The sequence below is a fragment of the Petaurus breviceps genome, unplaced genomic scaffold (assembly GCF_028583685.1).
Source record: "Petaurus breviceps papuanus isolate PSGF00001 unplaced genomic scaffold, PetGlider_PUasm1.0 151, whole genome shotgun sequence".
NCBI lineage: Eukaryota > Metazoa > Chordata > Mammalia > Diprotodontia > Petauridae > Petaurus > Petaurus breviceps.
The window spans coordinates 24,581,016-24,602,565 of record NW_027185712.1 but is presented as its reverse complement, the minus strand read 5'-3'; the positions used below and the strand labels follow the sequence as shown (position 1 = coordinate 24,602,565).

General features: G+C 36.6%; 1 protein-coding gene across 4 annotated transcripts in view; it reads right to left on the bottom strand.

Moving 5' to 3' along the window:
• Window positions 1-21,550, bottom strand: part of IRX1 (iroquois homeobox 1) — a 199,586-nt gene that overhangs the window by 141,475 nt on the left and 36,561 nt on the right. The window contains exon 5 of one of the 4 annotated variants that reach the window (XR_011166191.1): window positions 7,342-8,716. The exons of the other annotated variants lie outside the window; for them this stretch is intronic. The gene's annotated coding sequence lies outside the window, so the exon portion shown is untranslated. Of the gene's footprint in view, window positions 1-7,341; window positions 8,717-21,550 lie in introns of those variants that run through there. 4 annotated transcript variants of the gene reach the window in all.

Genomic DNA, 21,550 nt, shown 5'->3' with positions numbered 1-21,550 from the left:
TGTTGCATTTTCAGAGTAGTTGAGATGGAGGAATGTCATTTTGCCAGGTTTTTTTCTGATACAATATAAATTTATGGAAACTAAAAATAAAAATAGGTTTGTGTGTGATATTTTCAGAATGAGACAAAATAGACAATAGAAAAAATAGACAATAGACACAATTAATTTTGTGCTCCTGCTGAAACCTAGGAAGAATTTAAAGTTCTTTGTTTCCATTTTATTTAGAGATTTTCCTAAAAAAAGAAAAAACTTATAAGTTGTACCTGCCTTTGATATAAAAGTTAACCAGTTCTTATGAGGTGGCATAACCTCAGATCCTTGACTTCCAGGACCACCTCTATTTCATCTTTATTTCTCCCATAGAATCTCACAGAGAATGATTTGTACATAATAGGTGCTTAATAACTGCTCGTTGGTTAAAGAATGAACTACAACTTCAAGTAAAATCCTTTTATATTACATATAGCTGTTTTCATCTGGCCTTTGAAAATCTGATTAACCCAGAAAGTGCCCAGGCTTTTAGCCTAGCAATCTATCATCAGGTAATTTCATGTTTTCAGTGTCCATGTCAATGTCATTATATAATCCTCCTCCCTCATTTCTGTTTATATATAAAATGTCTGTGGGGGAAAAACAGTAGATTGCATGAATAAAATTTAGAACGATCAATTTCTAAAGATCTACATTACAAATTATCTACATATCATTAACCTCACCTTGAGTGAAAGAAAAATAAATCTCTAGGGAAAGGATCCTCCCTTCTGAAGGGCAGAGTTTTTCTATTACTTATTGGTCCCCTATTATAATTGGCCATATTACATATTTTCTATTACATATCATAAAATTTCCCATTGCCCACTCATGAATTTTTTATGTGTTTTATTTATTGATGAAAATGGTTGCTATTATTGGGAAAGAAAATTTTGGTGTGATTGTACCACCCAACAGCACTTCCCATGAATTATTTTTTATTATAGTTATGTAAGATTTTAGTGGACAGGAACTGCTTCAAATTTGTTTTTCAGTGCCTGAGACCTCATATTCAAATTGTCAAATGGATCTGTGATCTTTTCAATTTGGAAAGATGAAGATTGCAATTTTTCTGTGTCTATCCATCCTGTGCAACTCTTGCCATAACATTGTCCCAGGAAGGTTCATCTAATAGAATAGAAGCCTTCCCCACTTACTGAAACTTGGCAGATATTTTATAAATGGTTGTTGAATTTAATTGAGTATGTATAATATATGTGGTCTGCCCCCCCCCCTTTCTAAACTGTCAGTCTCATGAAGACAAGCAAGAGTCGGGCTAGAGGCTAGCTCCTTTAAATATTTCAAGCTCTTCAGAATGCTTGCTAAATTGGATTGAAAAAGATAGAAAATAGACATGTTTGTATCTTACATCTTGGGTAAATAAAGGAATATTCACAACTGAAACAGCAACGGAGAGTATGAAATTTGACTTTGACTAAAATAAGTAAATTTAAAAACAACTGAAACACTCCCAGTTTGTGCTCTTCTTCCAGTCTTCTCAAAAGCATAAGGAGTGCCAGAGTTTTTCAGAAAGTATTCAGATAGTAGAAATCATTCTCTTGACTTGTTTTTGTTTTAAAAGGACTCACTGGTGTAGTTAAATATGCTTTGGCAAGTAGCAGAAAAAATGGTTTCTTTTAACAAGTCTGTTTCTTTAACAGGTTAACTTATTGTACTTTTAGTGCATAGTTAACATTTATAAGGATTATTATGTTTTAGTGCAAAGCAAATTAACTATTAACAAGCTCCTTTCCTTCAAGGGTTGGTTTTTATAGTTTTTAATTTTTGTATTTGACACTCTCCATTGTTAGCCTGTGCCCTCTTTCAAGTTAATGGCCACATTTTGCTCTTGGATACACATGCACCTACAGGACTTATTAAACCATGTATCTTCCAGAGAACTGGGTCCTAAAATAAAAAAGAAAAGAAAAGAAAAAAAGATCCTGAATGGGTTGGGATTCCCCAGTGCTTTAGGAGAGCTTTATTAGCTTCATAATAACTAACTTATTTAAGTCAATGTTTGCACTATTGCAAATTTTATCATGAGTGCCTGTGATTCTTGATAGTACAATAAAGGGCAATGCTAGAATAGATATCATTATTCTATGGGTTCACCAGCTGGAAAGTCATCATCTATATACTATAGGGCAGGATTAAATCACCATTATAAATAAAATGATTAGATTGGTTTGGCACTTAAGATTTTCACTACACATAATGCCTTACATCTGTATGGGAATTTTCTTTTTGAAGTCCTTTCAGATCTCATTTGGTCCTCACAACAACCAAGATAGGCAACAACAATAACAGCTAGAATTTATTTAGCGCCATAAGGCATGTATGACTCTTAACTAATATTATCTCATTGGATCTTCACAACATCCCTAGGGGGTAGGTGCTACTTATCCTCATTTTACAGATGAGGAAACAGAGGCAAACAAAGGCTAAATGAGGCACCCAGGGTCACATAGCTAGTAAGTAAGAGGTCAGATTTTAACTCAGATCTCCTTGATTCCAAGTCCAGCAAATCACCTAATTGCCCAATTATCCCCATTTTCCATAGGAAGAAAATGAACAGATTATTTAATTGATTCATAAAAGATCACATAGCTACTAGGTAACCATAGCTACAACTCCCAATTTGGTGGGGTTTTTTTCTATAGTAATAATACCTTTAAAGCACACCTTTTTGTGTGCTTTAAAATGTGCAAAGCAAGTTGCATACAACATTTTGTATCTTCACAAGAACCATGCAACATAGCTAATATTACAAAGGTAATTTGCAGATGAAGAAACTAAGCATTGGAGAAATGAAGTTTCTTGCTCAAGGCCATGCAGCTAATAAGTGTCAGAGGCAAAATTTAAACATAGGTCTTCCTGACTCCAAGTCCAACACTCCATCAGTTGTGCCACATCGCCTCTCAATACAGAAGTATAGCAAAGTCATTCCTTTTCTGAACTTGTATGTTGTATCTAAAATTAATCCTAATCCAGTTTCTGGGGCTCAGAATAGATCAGGAGTTATAAAAGAATGATGGGACTCTTCAGAGAAAGGCCAAAGGGTCTTTCTGCATATTCTAGTCAAAGATATGGAACCTTCACTCTTTTGGGCTGGATGACAAAAAAGAGAACTATGAATTCTGGCCAAGAGCAACTTCACAACTATTTGCAAGATTTTGCCACATGGAGGCAAGACTTCCAAGTGCAACTTGGCTAAAGCCCTTCATTTCTACCCATTTTATTTGTCTCGTAAAGAAGTAGCATATGCCAATGGCAACTCCTGAAGATAAGAGGTTTTCAAATTGTACATTTTACAAGACTTGAATGAAATTTAAAATAGAAGCAACAGGACTTTCTAAAGCAATTATATATAAGATACAAAAAGTGAGACCCAAATTATAGATGCCTTCTTCCCCACTGCCTCTTCTCTTTATCTGATAGACAGTGGTGCTAAGTATGCCTCTACCATATTCTTTTACTCCAGTTTTGGCAGCCTAGGTAACATATATTTACTAAGTTTTGAAAGGGACAGAGGAGGGAGATGGAATTTAATGACCCCTGGAATAACCATAGACCTTGCCTTAACCTTTTAGCCTTAAAAGGTTCTTGTCTAGGACTCACAGGATCAGATGACATAGACTGAATAGACACAGACATTGAAATTTTTGCAAACAAGGAGACTTTCAGATATGTCATGGTTGTAATCTATCATATATAAACCTAGACTCAACAAAGCCATGGACATGTATCTCTAAAATTTCCTTTCATTATATTTTCTTTCAGAAAGGTAGTATGGGATATTGCCTATAGAGTGGACCTTAGAGCCAAGAAGGCCTGTATTCAAATCTCACTTCTGACATCTACTTCAGCAAGCCATTGAACCTCTCAGCTAGACAGCTCTCATCAAGCTGCAGAGAAGACAAATACCTGCATTGAGAGAGGGCATTTTTTCATTCAGGAGTTCCCTATATCAATAAAACTAAAAGACCATTACCTATCCCCATGAGCTCTCTAGTATTTGAGTTAGTATCCTGCACATTATATTTGAAAACACATTGAAAAACTGGAGAGCATCCAGAGGAAATCAGTCAAGATGGTGAAGATACTTGAATCCATATCATATAAGAATTGGTTGAAGGAAGTGGAGATGTTTAATCAGGAAAAGAGAAGGACTTTTTTGGGGGAGGAGGTACTAGGTTTATTTGCTTCTGTGTTCCATTGATCTACTTCTCTATTTTTTTATCCAGTACCAAAAAGTTTTCATGATTGCCACTATTTTTATAGTGACAAAGAACTGAAAACTAAAGAAGGGCCCATCAATGGCAGAATGGCTAAACAAATTATTGTACATGAATGAAATGTAATACACTTTGCCATAAGACACAAAGGTACAGTTTTTAGCAAAATTCATGAAGACTTATATGAACTGATATGAAGTGAATAGAAATAAGAGAACAATTTAAACAATAACAACAGGAAAGATTTAGGAAATGATCAACCATGATTCCAAAGGAACAATGATAAATAATGTTGCTCGAAGCATTCTGACAGAAAATTAAGACACTAGAGATGTTCAATGAGGTGGATGTTTGTTGATGTAACCAATGTGGGAATTTGTTCTGCTTAACTATGCATATCTCTTCCAAGGGTTTTGTTTTTATTTTTTTCTTTCTCAAATGAGGGGAGGGGGAAAATGCTTTAAAATATAATCTGCAAAAAGATGATGAGGTAGTGAGAAATGAGATTTAAGCATTTGAAGATCTCTCACCTAAGGGGAAAAATTGTTTTTCATAAGCTCAGAATGAAAAGCTACAGTAGGACTAATGGAAGGAAATTTCAAAGACAGATTTATGCCTGATGTCAGGTTAAACTTCTAACAATTATACTTTTGCAAAAGTTGAATGGACAATTAGGAGGCAATTGGTTCTATGAAGGTTTTCAAGCAAAGCCTAGATGAACGATTTCTTTTGTATATTACTAGAGCGAATTCATTTTCAAGGGGGAGCTTAATAAATGTCGATTGATTGATACATGAGTTAGACTAGATGTTCCCTGAAATCCCTTCCAAATCTGACATTTTGTGATTGTTCTAAGTAGAAGGGAGAACATTGTGTGCTAAATAGAATCAAAGATAGCTAGATTTTTACTCTACTGCCCACAGTGGAGAGGTAATTACTGGAGGCATCCACAATGACTAAGACAAAGGCTATAGGTCACCTTATGTGAAGAACTTATTTGCTAATTCTGAGATTTATGAGTAGCTCTATAGACAAAGAAAATGATAAGACAGTAAATCAATGGACCAGTGTTTGATAAGCATCTAACATGTGCCAGGCAATGGCACTGAGTATAAGAAGACAAAAATGAGATTGTCTCTGCCCTCAAGGAACTTACATTCAATCAGATTAATAGAAATCAATCAATAAGCATTCATTAAATTCCTACTATGATCTGGAGATATGGAAATTAAATTACTTTCTTCCTTGACTCAAGGAAATAAGTCAAGTAACATTTGTTCAGTGACTATGATATGCCAAGCATTTCATTAAGTGCTAGGAATATAAAGAAAAAGAAAAGTAGTACCTGGTCTCAAGTAGCTAACAATATAAGAGGAGAGGCAACCTTTAAATGACTATGTATGAAAAAAGATATAGCCAAGTGTAATGTAATGCCAAGGAAAGGCAACTTCCCAAGGTTCAAAATACCAGCATAGGTGCTCTCCATTTTATTCAGTGACAAATTAAGAACAGAGAAGGTCAAAACATGACATCATTCAAAATACAGCATTTACTAAGTGTGATTAAATAATCTCCAAGTACTACCTCACCCCAGGACCTTACATTCATTCAATCAATTACAAAGTCCCTGTTCTAAATACTACTCCACCCCTAGGCTGTACCTTCATTTAGTCCATCACAAAGCCCCTCTTCTCAAATGGAGATTAGCTTCCAAACATAAGTAAAGTACATTCATTTGTTCAACCATAGAACACAAAAAGGTCAAAAGTTCCCCACCCCTGGATCACAATTAAATCTACCCCAGAGTTACAACAAGTTTAAGCACAGCACTTAATACCCAAATGGAGGTCTTTTCTTCATCTTGACATGAGGCAAGTTTTCAGCAATCTTAGTTCCTGGGGAGACAAGGCTTAGCAAGGCCACAAGATACATTGCCAGTCTCTTCATTAATTCATCCTCTGTTTGCAGAAGAGTCCTAGAACCCCTGAAAACATTAGCAAAACCCTGTCCCAGGATTTCTGTAAACATACAACAAGAAAATCCTTCTTCAGGGTTTCTGAACCAACAGAAAGGTTCCCAGACCCCTGCAACAACAGCACTGTCCTTCACCAGTTGGCAGTATTCACTCTCTGTCTGCAGGACAGTCTCAGGAGCTCTTAGTCAACAGCCAGGTTCCAGGGCTTCTTCAACAGGACTGTCTTTCACCAGTGGACAAATCTGGCAAAACAACATCAAAACAGACAGACAAAGTACCAGCAAAACAGCCATGTCTCCTCAGTCCTTGGCAGCTCTGGGGGCAGGTCTCAAAAGTCCAGGGCAATTCAAAGTGGCCCTCCACAATCCTCTCAGTCTCTCTCTCTGCCTCCACGAGGGTGCTGCTTCCAAAAAGTTCTTCTGCCTCTCTCTTGTGTCCCTCCAAATCTACGTCACCAGCTCCTCCCAGTTCAGGACTCTCTTTTCAAGTCAACCAGTCCATCCCACAGGTGGGATTAACAAGCTCTGGGTTTTAACACAATCAATTTGAAAACCAAGCCAATACAGGGCTTTATATTCCATTACTATCACACCAAGATAAATTGAATACAGTCAATGAGTAAATGCACTAGCATTCAGAGGGAAGAGGAAAGCTTCTTGCAGAAGGTGGGATTTTAGCTGAAACTTAAAGGAAACCAGAGAAATCAGGAAATAGAAATAAAGGAGAGGATTACAGACCCAAGGGACAGTCAGTGAAAATGGCTGATGTCTGAAAATGGAGCATCTTTTTTCATGGAACTTTTGTTCAAGGAGGCCAGTATCACTAGCTCACAGAGTATGTTAAGGGTAATAAAGCACAAGAAGATTGAAAAGGTAGGATGGAGCCAGGTTATGAAGGCTTTAAAAAGCAAAAACAGGGTATTTTACACTTGATATTGGAGGTAATAAGGAACCAATGGAATTCATTGGATAGGAAAGAGACATTTACTTTAGAAAGATTACTTTGATAAGTGAGGGGATGGTGCACTGGAGTGGGGAGAGTGCCTCAAGTCAGGGAGGACAAACAACAGTCTCTTTCAGTCATCTATGTATGAGGTGATGAGAAAAGAAATGAGGATGACCTTTGTTGTCATCCTGAGTAACTGGGAGGATGGTGGTGCCCTCAACAGTAAATAGTGAAGTTAAGAAGAGGAGGATATTTGGGGAAATAGGTAAGATCAGTTTGGGACATGTTGAATTTAAGATGTTTTTTGAGAAATCCAGTCCAAGACACCCAATAACAAGTTAAAGATGTGAGACTGGAGGTCAGGAGAGAGGTTAGGGCTAGACAAATAGATAAGAGAATCATGTACATAGATATGTTAATTAAATTCATGAGAGCCAAGCAAAAGAGTATAGAGGCAAAAGAGGAAAAGGTCCAGAACAGAGCCTTGAAAGACACCTATAGTTAACAGGTATAAACTTGAAAAAGGTCTAATAAAGGAGACTGAGAAGGAGCAGTAATACAAGTAGGAAGAGAACCAAGGAAAAATAGCTCTGAAAAAACCTAGAGAGAAGAGAGTATTAAGGAGAAGATAATGGCAGGGATGAAGAGAGGTCAAGAAGGATAAGGATTAAGAAAGGGTCATTAAATTTGGCAACTGAGAGATTAATGGGACTTTGGAGAGAACATTTCCATGGAACAACAAGGTGAGAATCACACTGCAGATGTGAGAGTAAGAGGAATGTAAGTGTAAGCACTGATTAGAGATGGCTTTCTCAAAGAGCTTAGACACATTCTCACACTATATCTATATCTATACACATATATACATGTATATACATATGCATATGTGTGTACACATGTGTATATAAATATGTGTGTACATATATGTGGTGCAGATAAATCAAATGAGAGATTTTTTGAGGATCAAGGAGACATTGTCATGTTTGTAGACATCAAGTACTGGAAGCAACCAGTAGACAGAGATGGGAGATTACTAAGAGAATACAGAAGACAGAAGGAATAAACTATTAGAGAAAACAGTATACAATGGGATCACATATATTTAAAGGAGTTTACCCTTGGCAAGGAGAAGGATCTGTCTCTTTATGTGAGATGGAGTGAAGGAGGAAATACTAAGAGAAACCAAGTTATTAACACTCTTCTCATGTTGTCATTTGAACTCACAAACATTGTAAATGTGTCTGTGCAGTACTACACATGAATCCAAGAATGAGTGTGAGGTACAAAGAGTGACTGATATGAGGTACTCTTATAATAATAAAGGGTATTTTTCTGTAAAATTCTGCTGAGTTTTTTTTTAAGAAGACTGTTCTCCTCCATATTAGGTCCAAAATAAGTCATAAGTCCATTACAAAGGCCACAGTGAAACCTTGTTTTTATAAAGTATTTATACATCTACAATTCATCCAAATATCTTTAGATTTTATACTTCTTCAACAGATATGGCACAGTTCGAAGACCCTTGGATCTGGAGGCAGAAAAAAAAAAAACATGAATATGATTGAAATGACTGGGGTAATAGAGAAGGTGCTAGTTCATCTGCCCTTGTCTATTACACATCTGAAATACTGTATACAGTTCTAGGAGACTTAGCTGAAGAAGGAACATTAATCCTAGTTAAGGAGAGATTGAGGGAAGATATGACAGAACAGCTCTCTTCAAGAACACGAGAGGCTGCCTTGGAAAAGATTACTAGATTTGTTCTATTTGACCACAGAGGGCAGAATTAGGAGCAATATGTGGATTAGGAAGGGAGACAGGTTTATTATAAAGAAAACCTTCCTCATGAAGTGAAAAGGGCCACCTTATAAGGCTGAATGTCACCTTCATTAGAAGTTCCTTCCAATCCCCCAAAAGGATTAGAAGACCCTTCCATGGCGATGCTATAGAAGCAGCTTCTATTCAAACACATTAACCTTAATGGTTTTAGATTCTTTGTATCTATGATTCTGTATTGTGGTTTTGAATCCAGATTGAATATTTACTAGTCAGGTGACTTTGGGCAAACTATAGAATCTTTCTGGGCCTCTAGAAAAAGGAGATTGTGCTAAATTAGTTATAAATGCCCTCTCAGATATAAATCCTATATTTTACTAAGAAACCACTTCACAGTCAATGGTTAACCCAATCTCTAACTTGTTAATGTAGTATCTAATGATACAACGTTCTTTTTTTTTTGGAGGTGGAAAGGCAAGGCAATTGTGTTAAGTAACTTGCCCAAGGTCACACAGCTAATAAGTGTGTCAAATGTCTGAGGCTGGATTTGAACTCAGGTCCTCCTGACTTCAGGGCAGGTCTTCTATTCACTGTGCCAGCTAACTGCCCTGTGGTACTACATTTTTATAAACACTTAAACTATATAGTGATGAGTCTCTGAGTGTGTGTGAAAGCAACTCATGTGGCCAAAGTCAAAGTAAATGTGGAAAGAAAATGGATTTGAGATTCAAACACTACCAAAAAAATTTAAATGTCTTTCATAAATGACATTCATAGAAAATGCTGATCCTGCCCAAAATTCAGCTTAAAAACATATTCATCGAAGTTTGGATATGACTGGCTAAAACCAGAAGGCTTTAAATTTAGACTGTGGCTCTTCCCTGCCAAAGCCCTTTTGAGATGACTATGTGAGGCCTCTGTAGATGTATTTATAATGAGCTTCCATATTAATTTTAAGAAATCGGTATGATGTGCTGCTTGCAGATTATAATGTAATTCTGTAATACAAATTAGATCAGCTTTGAATGCCTTTGAAATGGAGTGTGTAAAAAACGGTATGTACAGGTTAAAAGATACAGATTCTGAACACCAGGATTTACATGAAATTATCACACATGCTTTGATAGAGTCCTAGACTGATTCAAAAGAGCAAGTTTCATATGAAGCTGTCTCATTTTCTTTGATAGCCACCTTGATCTTTATGCAGTCATCTATTAATTATATTACAGATAAGGTAAATAAAAGTGCTGAAATATTGAGATCACAGTCTCCTTTTTTCTTGTGAAGACTAAAGGTATAGGCTTCTATGAAGTCAGTGAGCAATGAAGGCAGATAAAGGTATTCTTTAACTATCAGACAGTATTTACTTTGACACACGACTAAGAGAACTAAAGGCCAATAGCTGAGAGCTACAGCTAAAAGGACAAAACTTAGATTTTTCTATAGAGGACACTAACCACATAGTACTTCCTAAACAGTAAAGATTTAGATTTTTAATTTTTGCAAAGGTAAAGATTGGAAATTCTTTCTCTGTAGTTTTCTATTTTGTGCCCTCAACTAGTACAGTGGTTACGATAGTCTACACCTGTCTACATATTATGGGTTTACCAGTGACATTAACAGGTCATTAGAAAACTCCACGTGCTGAAGTTAGAAACTGATTTTTTAAAATTGTATATAAGAAGTTAAACTTATAGATTTAACTTTATCATTGCCAGCTATATTTAAGTTTAATAACAAGAGCTAAAATTAACTAAAGCTTTAAAGTTTGCAAAGCACTTTATACACATTAACTCATTTGATCTTCATAATGACTGTAATGGAAATGCAAATTTAAAGATCTTCCCTGCCCCTAGGCTAAAATGCACCTGAAGCCTGGGGTGGGAGGCTTGTTTTTCAGTAGATACTTCTTGATTGGCCAGTGGGTCCAGAAGGTTGTTACATTCTCTGAGCCAGGAGAAGGCTATATAAGCCCTGATTTGTAGCTGTGTTTTGGGGGCTCACTTCAAGAAGTGTTCTGTGATTTGATCTGGATTCTGGGAAGCCGTTGTCCAGAGCCCCCCAGATTTGAAAAACCCAGATGTTGAAACCCAGATGTTGATTTGGTATGGATGTAATGTTTGGACAGTTTGGAAAGCAGTCTACTTGATCTGTTTCTGTCTTGATAATTCTGCCTGTATACTCTGAAGTTCAGAGTGCTGACCTTTTTCCCCTGAACGAGGTAAACGATATATGTTTGACTGATTAAAGTAACCTTGTTAACCCATTTTGAGTTGCTTTCCTTTAACAAAGCAGATCCAAGAACCTGTGGTGGCAGCAACCCTGAGGACGCTTGGGGTGCTTGCTGCCACAATGACTTATATGAAATAGATGCTATTATTACCCCCATATTGCAGATGGAACATCTGAGATAGAGGTTAAGTGAGTTGCCTAAACTCATGTAGCTAATATGTCTAAGGTTAGACTTGAACTTAGTTCTTCCTGCCTCCATGTCCAGCCTATCCACTGCATCATTTAACTTCCTCTTCTATTGAGGATGTTTCTTATTTATACCATAGTAATTTACCATATCATGCCCATGAACCTTGCCTTATAACAAAGAAAATCAAACCTGTCAATCATATGATTACACCTGAGAGCCTATTCAATCTTTCATGTCCATAGCCTCCTCTCTACTTAGGGAAGGAAAATGTGTTCCATTACATGTTATCAATAACTAAGACTGGGAATTAAAATTAATCTTAGTTCATATGTCTTTGAGTATTGCTTTCATTTACATTATTTTAATCATATATTTCCTCTTAGTTCTGCTTACTTCATTAGGCATCAGTTCATATAATTCTTTCAAAGTTTTTTTTTCTCTAAATTCCTCATATTCATCATGTCTTAAGCTGCAATAATACTGCATTATACCCCTGTGCTACAATTTGTTAAATTGTTCTATAACAAATGGACACCCATTTTTTCTAGCTTTTTTGCTATCACAAATATACAGTTATAAATACTTTAGCTACAGAACAAGCAATCCAATCCATACATCCAAATAGGTAGACATTCAAAATTTAATCATTATGTGGGAGGCTTCAGCCTGAAAAAATTGATCCATCATGAAAATAAATCATCGCTACCTTGGTAAGGATGAATATTTTAATAGAGGAAAAACTATCTTTAAAAATAACCATTTCAGTATTTAAGCACTTGATAATCTGAATAAATAGGAGCATCCTCCTTAAAGTTATATAGTTAAACAGAATGGTATAAATGTGTAAACATATGCAGGTGTGTATGTGTGTATGTGTGTTGTTTTGTAGTAATGTTGAAGAATTAGAGTTAAAGCAGTTTGATTTCTCAAAAAAAAAAAACTTTTAAGTCCTATCTATGGTATATCTGAAGGGACCTCTCCTGAATACAAGGTGTCCCAATAGTCTTAGTGAAGCTTTGAACTTAAAGTACTTACAGTTGCACCAAGACTTTTAGGACATTCTGTATTGACAATCAGTTAATCCATACTTATCAGCATCAAATACACTAAAATTTTAATTTGTCCACCTAGATAAGCCAGGATATGAACTATTACAATATCTTACAATATTAAAATGAAGCCTACACTGCTAGGAAAATAAAAGAAAGCCTTCCCACCTTCTTAGACATTAAAACATTAATATTAGAAAGAGAAATGTTATTAACTAAGTAAAGATCTATTTTAAATTCAGGAATGTTCATTAGCCAAAGCTTTTCATTTAATTTGCTATTTTGCTTTTGCCTAAACCAAAAGATAAACTGCAATAATTAACCATTTGTAGCGACAGAGAACCGAATTGTGTATGTGGGTATGTGTGTGTGTGTGTGTGTGTGTGTGTGTGTGTGTGTATGTTTTAGCTGTACTTTGATATTTTCATTACAAAAAAGCAAACATTTTTCTGCAGTGGACACAAATAGGTAAAGTTTTATAAAAACTAAAATAGTCTGTTATCAATGATGTTTTCAATTAAACAACTGATTTTTTCCTTCATTCCTTTTAACCTCTTGTACTCTCTTCTCCCCTTCCATGGGCACATATAACAGAATTTTTCATGAAAGGCAGACAAAAACAGCCGTGGGCATATCCACAGGAAACTTAAATCCATCTAATCAAGAGGAGTCGTTATTCTCCAGATAATGCTGCTTTACGCCCAATGATCTAATCTCACTTTCCAGTTTTCCTTAAAATTCCTAGGTATAGGGGGGTGGGGAGAGTCTATCTGTTTCTTTTAATGCTACAAGAAGGGGTAGGTGGAATCTTCATTCAGACAGTTCTAAAAGGAAAAAAAAATAAGTTATGTGTCTATAAAAAATACAAATCAATATGATCTTGAAATGATCAAAGTAGAATAAAGCACTACTTGTCAACTATGTCTCTTTAAATGGAAACTATATCAGAGCTATATTATCTTTCCTTAAGATTTCAGTCTTTTTTTTTGGGGGGGGGCGGATTCAGTGCTAACTAAATAAAATGAGGAGGGGGAGGAATGTTATTCCAGAAAAGTAGTCAGTAGATTGTCTTTGTTCTTGAATTTCTTAATAGTTATGAGCTTGAACAAGTAATTTAGCTTTTCTAGGATCAAGTTGTCTTTTTTTAAATTGTTGTTTGTTTTATGTTTGCTAGAGGAATATGATTTGTCTCTGTTCTAAAAAAGAATTGTGAGAATTATGTAGAAAAAGGGTTTTGAGTCCTGGAGGAGAGAAGGGTGATTTAAAATAAAGGTGGGGTAGGAGGAATTTCAATAGAATTCATTATCTTGTTAGGGGATAGAACAAGGTTTTTTTTAACTTCTGTGAAATCTGGTTTCAGTCAAAGGGCTGCACTTGTGGACCTAGTCACACATGTGACATTGAGGCTGAAGGTTCTCCACCCCTAGCCTAGACTCTGGCATACCCATGGATATAGAAACCACAAAGCTTGTCCATTAGCAATGAGAAATGTAAATAGAAGGAAGGAAGGAAACATGTATTAAATGTGTCTACTATGTACCAGGCATTGTGATAGGTGCTTTACAAATATGATCTCATTTCATCCTCTCAATAACCTTGGGAGGCAGATACTATTATTATTATCACCATTTTACAATTAAGGAAACTGAGGAAGACAGCGGTATAGTGACTTGCTAAGGTCATGCAGCTAGAGTTTAGACCTGATTTGAATTCAAGTCTTCTTGACTACCAGCCCAGCACTATACTCACTCTACCACTTACCTGCAGAGGTGGTAGTGATAAAGGTATATAGCTATAGCTCGATATATAGACAGACATCAACATGGATGAAGTAGATATAGACATGGACATAGATGTAGATATAGGCAGAAATATAGATTCTGATATAGGTGTAGAAATAGATATAGATGTGGGATGTGGATATAGATATGAATATATCCAGGATAGGTGGGGCAAATGGACAATGAAATTGGGTTGAGAACTGACCATAAATATGAGAAATGGAGATTTGAACAGTTCTTTTAAAGACCCCAAGCTTCTCCCTGAAACAAATGCTTCTCTTTTCAATACTAATATTCTTCTGGTGGTAGATAGCTGTGAATCATGGAATTATACAACCTCTAAAAAAAATCAGGTTGAAGTTCACCCAAAGAGCAATGTAGAGACTCATGGTGATTCTAAACAGGCACAATAAAATGAAGAACTACTTAAGAGACAAAGTATAAAGATGCCATCATAGAGAGGGGGAACAAAGATGGGTCAATCATAGCAAGAAGAAGGGAAGGTATTAGAAAGATGGTAATAGGTTTTGTAACTGAGCAGGAATACAAAGTCTTCCCTATGCATATGAGGGACAATCCTACCACAAGAGATAGAACTGATAGAACTTCTAACTCAGAGAATATGAAAGGTGGGGGAGAAGAAAGAATCAAAGGTACCTATGATATTTTGTACATGAGAGAACAGAAAAACTTCAGTGCCAATGAAAAATAGCAAAATGAGGTTTAAGAGGAAATATAATATGAAAGTTTTAAACAAATTGAGTTTAAGCTGCTTTGGGGATACACAGGCAAATAGATCCTAAGCACAGAATGACATGAAGGTCAAGAGTTCAGAAAAGAGAAAGCAGAGCTAGAGATTCAGATTTCATATCCATCTACCCATAAGTGATACCTGAAACTGCGAGAATGAATAAAATTGCCATGGGAGAAATTGTAGAGAAAAACCAAGAAAACAAAAGAGAAAACCGTGGAGAACACCCACCCCATCTAACTTTTTTTTTTTCAAATCAAGTGAATATGTCCAAGTTCAAGTTTGTATTCTTTTATTTTTCTTCTTTTCAGTGCTCTCAAGTTGCATGCTGGTGCTCAGTCAGTCATTTCACAAAAACATGTTGTTAGGAATTTTTCCACTTTGGGACAAGCACCAAAAACAGTGCCTGGAGTAATTCATGTGGACAGAACCTTCAGTTGTTCATGCTTGGGACACCCATTCCGCAGCTGGAGATAGAGACTTTGGGACATCAGAGTTGTGAATATCAAAGTTTAACATTTAGCACAGTGCTCAGCACAAGGCAGATACTTAATAAATGTTTATCCCTGCCCTCTCACTTTCTTGAGTGGAGATGAGAAAATGTCTTTCCGTTTCTTCTTTGGATAGTTGGGAATATATGAGAGTGCAACATTGCATATACTTCCAACTTATCTGTTCTTTAGCTGGACTTTTCTTCACTACTCTTTCATTTGTATTGTCTTTGTTATAAGAAATGGCTAGTTAAGTAGGGGAGTGTAGAGGAATACATTTGGAAATTAAGGTGATGTAGAAACAAAAGATATTAATTGATATTATTTTAAAAAGTTCTTTCCTGTGCTGAGCCCAAACCTGCCTCCTTTTTAACTTCTATTCATTGGTTTCGGTTCTATGATGGGAAGGAAAACAGACTTAATCTCACTTCCAAATGATAGCCTTTAAATATTTCAAGAAAATGAGCCCCTCACCTTCCTGTCTCTTCTTGAGGTTAAACATTCCTATTTCCTTCAACTGATGCTCATATCTGAAATGACTTACAAAGTATATTTGATTAACTTTGCAAAAATGGAACTCCTAACTGAGTAGTTACATAAAGGTACAGAGAGAAAGATGAATTTGGACCCCTCAATAAAAAAAGAATTTTCCAAATCAAAATTTAATTGACTTATCTTTGTTTATGATTTCAACCAGCAACTGTTATTGGCATATTTTCCTCTTCTTGAGTATTTGTGGCATAACCTCTAAAAGATCATTGTTCTTTTCCATATAACCATGATGGTTTCATTAGCATCAATAGGAGTCATAATACAAGTGCATCAAGAGAACAAAAGGCCTCTGTGATTAAAAATATAGTCTATCATATAAATACTATAGTAATAAGACTTTTTTACCATCCTGTTCAGTAATTGGTTTTTTTTCCCCTCTTGCTAAAGAGCTTTTAAAAATTCACTTTGTAGTCAAGACACATGAGTTTTTTTGTAAGTTTGTTATTACAAACTTGAGGAATGCAATTAGGTGACTTTTATCTAAAACACAAATCTGCTGACTGGCAGCTAAAATTTTTGGACAGTTAGGACACAAGGCAATTGTTATTGTGAGGCATCTACTGGGGTGGGAGGAGCATGAAAGTACTTAATGGTATTCATTAACAGTAAGAAATTCATTTTATAGTTTCCAAATACATAGCCTTTGAGAGACTACACATATATATGTAGGTCTATGTGAAGTTTTGCTGTGGTTTGTGTCTTTTTTGCCTTTAATAATATATACATGTATATATTTACCCACCTATGAATTTTGTGTATTTCCTACAGAGAAGGTGTGGTGTTTCTGTGCACATGTGATTGTTGGTTTACTGATAGACATTTAGATAATGTGGTATGTCAGCAAATTTGGAGTACATGTGCTTAGCATTGCATGTGCCCATGAAACATCTATGCATGCACATCTAAAGGGGAAAAAAGAAAATTCTGTGCAGATCCCAAGCCCATACAAAATGCTTATGGATTTGATTTTTTTAACCATGAAATAGTAATTTTTTTTTTCAATCAGACCATGCTTTATTCTCTGTAAAGTATCTAAAGCTATTAAACTCTCCTAAAGTAGATATAAGTAGATGTAATATTTAAATATTTGGGGGAAATGGTTAATTGTAAAGGTATCAAGATATTGTCTGATTTTTGGAAAGTATATGTTATATTGTTTCCCTAATTATGTATGGCTTTGGTTTTATAAGTTTGAGTAACAACATTAATACAATGTTTTATGTGAACTCTAATGAAGTAAAAGTGGGGGTGGGAGCTTATTTTTCAAAGAAAAGGGGGGGAAATGCCAAGCTGAGGTAACGATGGAAAGGACAGAAAGGAAATAATTTGTCATCTTCTTCCCCCCTCCACCAGCCAGAATCACAGACTCTTAGTATTGGAAGGGACCTCAGTGGTCATTGGTCCAACCCATATGCAAGGCAGTCCCCAGTGTAATATATGCAAAATGCTGTTCAATTTCTTCTTAAGAAACTCCAAAATCAGGACTCCACCATCTCTCATGCCACTTTTGGACAGATCTAATTGTTTGGAAGTTTTTCCTTATATTGAGCCAAAATTTGCCTATTTGAGACTTCTACCTAGTTCCTAGTTCTGTCCTCTGAAGCCAAATTGAATGAGTCTAATCCCTCTTTCTTATGACAGCCTTTGAAATATTCAAACAAGATTATCATTATCATGCACTCCTGGGTCTTCTCTTCTCCAGGCAAAATGTGCACAGTTCCTAGAACCAATCCTCATCTGCCATGAAATCAAAAGCTTTTCAATTGTCCTAGTTACTCTCCTCTGGACACTCTTTTAAGTTATCAATATTCCTCAACTGTGTTGCCCAGAAATTGAATTCAATATTTACAATGTAGTACATCTTCATAATTTTATTCTTGAGAATGTCTCACCCTTCCTGGGCTGACTTCCCTTGTAATATGTCCATAGGATCTTATTAATCTTTCCTCTGGACCTTTTGAAATCTGCTTTCCCAGTATCTACCACGAATCTCAGAGAACACACAGATTTCTTCTTCTCTACAACAGACTCTCAGAAGAAAATGATGACTTTTTGCCAGCATAAGGATAATTCCCCTTCAGTGTTCCAATGTTGCTCAACCTTGACCACAAACCCACACATAACCATCATTTTGGTCTTTGGGAGGGAAAAGAAAGCAGGGAGGATGAAGAGACATTATCATCACAGCTATCACAACTGTTGACATAATCAGTTCATGTTTAATATAGGGATTAAAATTTTTCAAAATATTTTCACATTTAACATCTCAGTAAAGAGAGACAGCAATGGTGTAATGAATAGAGGGTTGACCTTAGGGTCAAAAAGACCTGGTATCTATTCCTGTTGCTGACACTTGCCAGTTATGTGATCATGGGCAAGTCAATTAACCTCACATATAAATTGACAATCCTTGATCCATCCGGGAGTTGCCTATGTGGACTAAAATCACACACACACACACACACACACACGTGAGCTCATGCTCCCTCTGCCTTCTTCAAAAAACAAAACAAAGTAAAAGTATGGAAGACAAGAAAGACTGAGTATTTAGAAGTAGGAGAGCAAAACTGAACCTTCCAAACAAAGCACAGAAAGATCTGACTGCCTTAAATGAAAAGTAGAGAATGTAGATTTCAGAACAGCCTTTGTCCATTTCAAGAGTAATGAATTACATTTTTTTTATTTTTATTTTTTTGGTTCAAGGAAGTTGGGATATTAGTTTGACATATCAGCAAGAAAAGATTTTGAGAGATTCTTGCTGGTGGAGTCAAGATGGCAGAGTAGAGACAGGACCTCTGCATGGCTCTGGCTCCCACCACCTCCAATCCATGTAAAAGGGAACTTTGAACAAACTTTAGAGCTACAAAACCCACAAAATGACACATAGAAGCTAACCTCCCACAGAGGACAGCCTGGCAGGCTGGCAGGAATCTCCAGCACAGTGCTCTGGGAGCTGAGCCCAGCCCCATGACGAGGCTTTAGACCCAGGGCGAGCCTGACCAGCCCCTGGCTGGAGGGACTTCAGATCACCAGCAACTGTGGCAGTCCAGAATTATCAACACATAGATGCTAAGGACAAAGTGAGAGATCAGTGCAGTCTGGACTTTGGGACCCAGTAAGTGGGCATGTGAGCATTTGCCCCCAGGGAGAGAAGCCACTGAGATGCCTGGCACAGACAGCCAGCACCATGTGGCAGCTTTAGCTACTAGCCTACAGAGTGTAGGGGGACCAAGCACCAGTCTGAGTGATAATCACTCTTGCTTTAACCTGCTTGGATCTGGATTGCAGTCTAGAGTGGAGGTCCTGGGGTGTGTGACCAGCTTGCCAGAGCATATGGAGGCTTCGGAGAGGGCACCCAAGTAATACCTCCAGCAGCTGAGAAAACCCCAGCGTTTGGGATGAAAGCTCCCCTGTCTGGTAGCTACTGTGGCAAAAACCCCAAAAGTAAAGTAATTGAGTGGCAACATGCCCAGGCAAAGGAAACAAACCAAGCAAAGCAATCCAACATTAGACTCCTATTTTGGGGACAAAAAGGAGCAAAGCATGGAACAGGAGGAAGACAGTGAAGTCAGAACTGCTGCACCAAAAGCTTCCAAGAAAAATACAAGCTGGTTACAGGCAATAGAGGACCTTAAGAATCAGATAAGAGAAGTGGAGGAAAAATTGGGAAGAGAAATGAGAATGATGCAAGAAAATTACAAAACAAGAGTTAACAGCATGACTGAGGAAAATAACACCTTTAAAAATAGACTAACTCAAATGGCAAAAGAGCCTCCAAAAGGCAATAAGGAGAAGAATGCCTTAAAAAGCTGAATTTGCCAGATGGAAAAAGAATCTCAAAAGCTCACTGAGGAGAATCATTGCTTCAGAATTAGATTGGAGCAAATGGAAGCTAATGACTTTATGAGAAATCAAGATGCTGTTAAACAGATCCAAACAAATGAAAGAATAGAAGGCAATGTGAAATATCTCATTGGAAAAAAACACTGACCTGGAAAATAGATCCAGGAGAGATGATTTTAAAATTATTGGACTACCTGAAAGCCATGACCAAAGTAAGAAGCTAGAAATCATCCTCCAAGAAATTCTCAAGGAAAACTGCACTGATGTTTTAGAACCAGAGGGCAAAATAGAGTTTGAAAGAATCCACCAATCACCTCCTGAAAAAGATCCCAAAAAGAAAACTCCTAGGAATATTATAGCCAGGTTCTGAAATTCCCAGATCAAGGAGAGAATATTACAAGCATCCAGAAAGAAACAATTTAAATATCGTGGAAACACAATCAGGATAACTCAGGATCTGGCAGCTTCAACACTGAGGGATCGAAGGGCTTGGAATATGATATTCTGGAGGGCAAAGGAGCTGGGATTAAAACCAAGAATCACCTACCCAGCAAATTGAGTATCATGTTTCAGGAGAAAATATGGTCATTCAGCGAAATAGAGGACTTTGAAGCATTCTTTTTTTTAATATTTTATTTATTTATTTATTTGCTTTTTGCATGAGGGGAAGGAGGTCAATTGGGGTTAAGTGACTTGCCCAAGGTCACATGGCTAGTTTTTGTGTTAAATATCTGAGGCCAGATTTGAACTCAGGTCCTCCCGACTTCAGGGCCAGTGCTCTATACTTTGAAGCATTCTTCATGAAAAAACCAGAGTTGAATAGAAAATGTGACATTCAGATATAAGAAGCAAGAGAAGCATGAGAAGGTAAACAGGGAAAATAAATCATAAGCAACTCATCAAAATTGAACTATTAACATTCTGACATGGAAAAACAACAATTGTAACTGATGAAACTTTTCTCAGTATGAAAATAGTTGAAGGGAATAGAAATATATATGTCTATATCAGAGGGTATACGGGCATATGAATATATATGTGAATGCATGTATATATGTGTAAAGGCATACATAGAGGGAATAGGACCAATTTAACAGGAAGTGATGATACTTAAAAGGTGAAATTAAGAGGTGAGAGAGGAATATAATGAGAGGAGATGGGGAGAGACAGAATGGGGTAAACTATCTCATATAGAAGAGGCAAGGGAAAATAGTTACAATGGAGGGGAAGAATAGGAAGGCAAAAGGGAATGGGTCAGCCTTATTCTCATTGAATTTGGCTCGGGGAGGGAATGAAATACACACTAAATAGGGTATTTCACCCTACAGGAGAGTAGGGGGGAAAGGGGATGAGATGGGGGATGAGGGAAAGGAGGGCAGGCTCGGGGAGAGGGGAGCTAGAAGCACCTACTTTTGAAAAGGGATGGGATCAAAGTAGAGAATAGAACAAGTGGGAGGTGAGATAGGAGGCAGGGAAATATAGTCAGTCTTTTACAATATATCTACTATGTTAATGTTTCACATTAGCTACACATATACAACCTATACTGAACTGCTTATCTTCCCAGTAAGGGTGGATGACAAGGGAGGAAGGGAATGAATCTGGAATTCAAAGTTTAAAATCAAATGTTTAAATATATATATATATATGTATATATATATATATATATATATATATATATATATATATATATATAT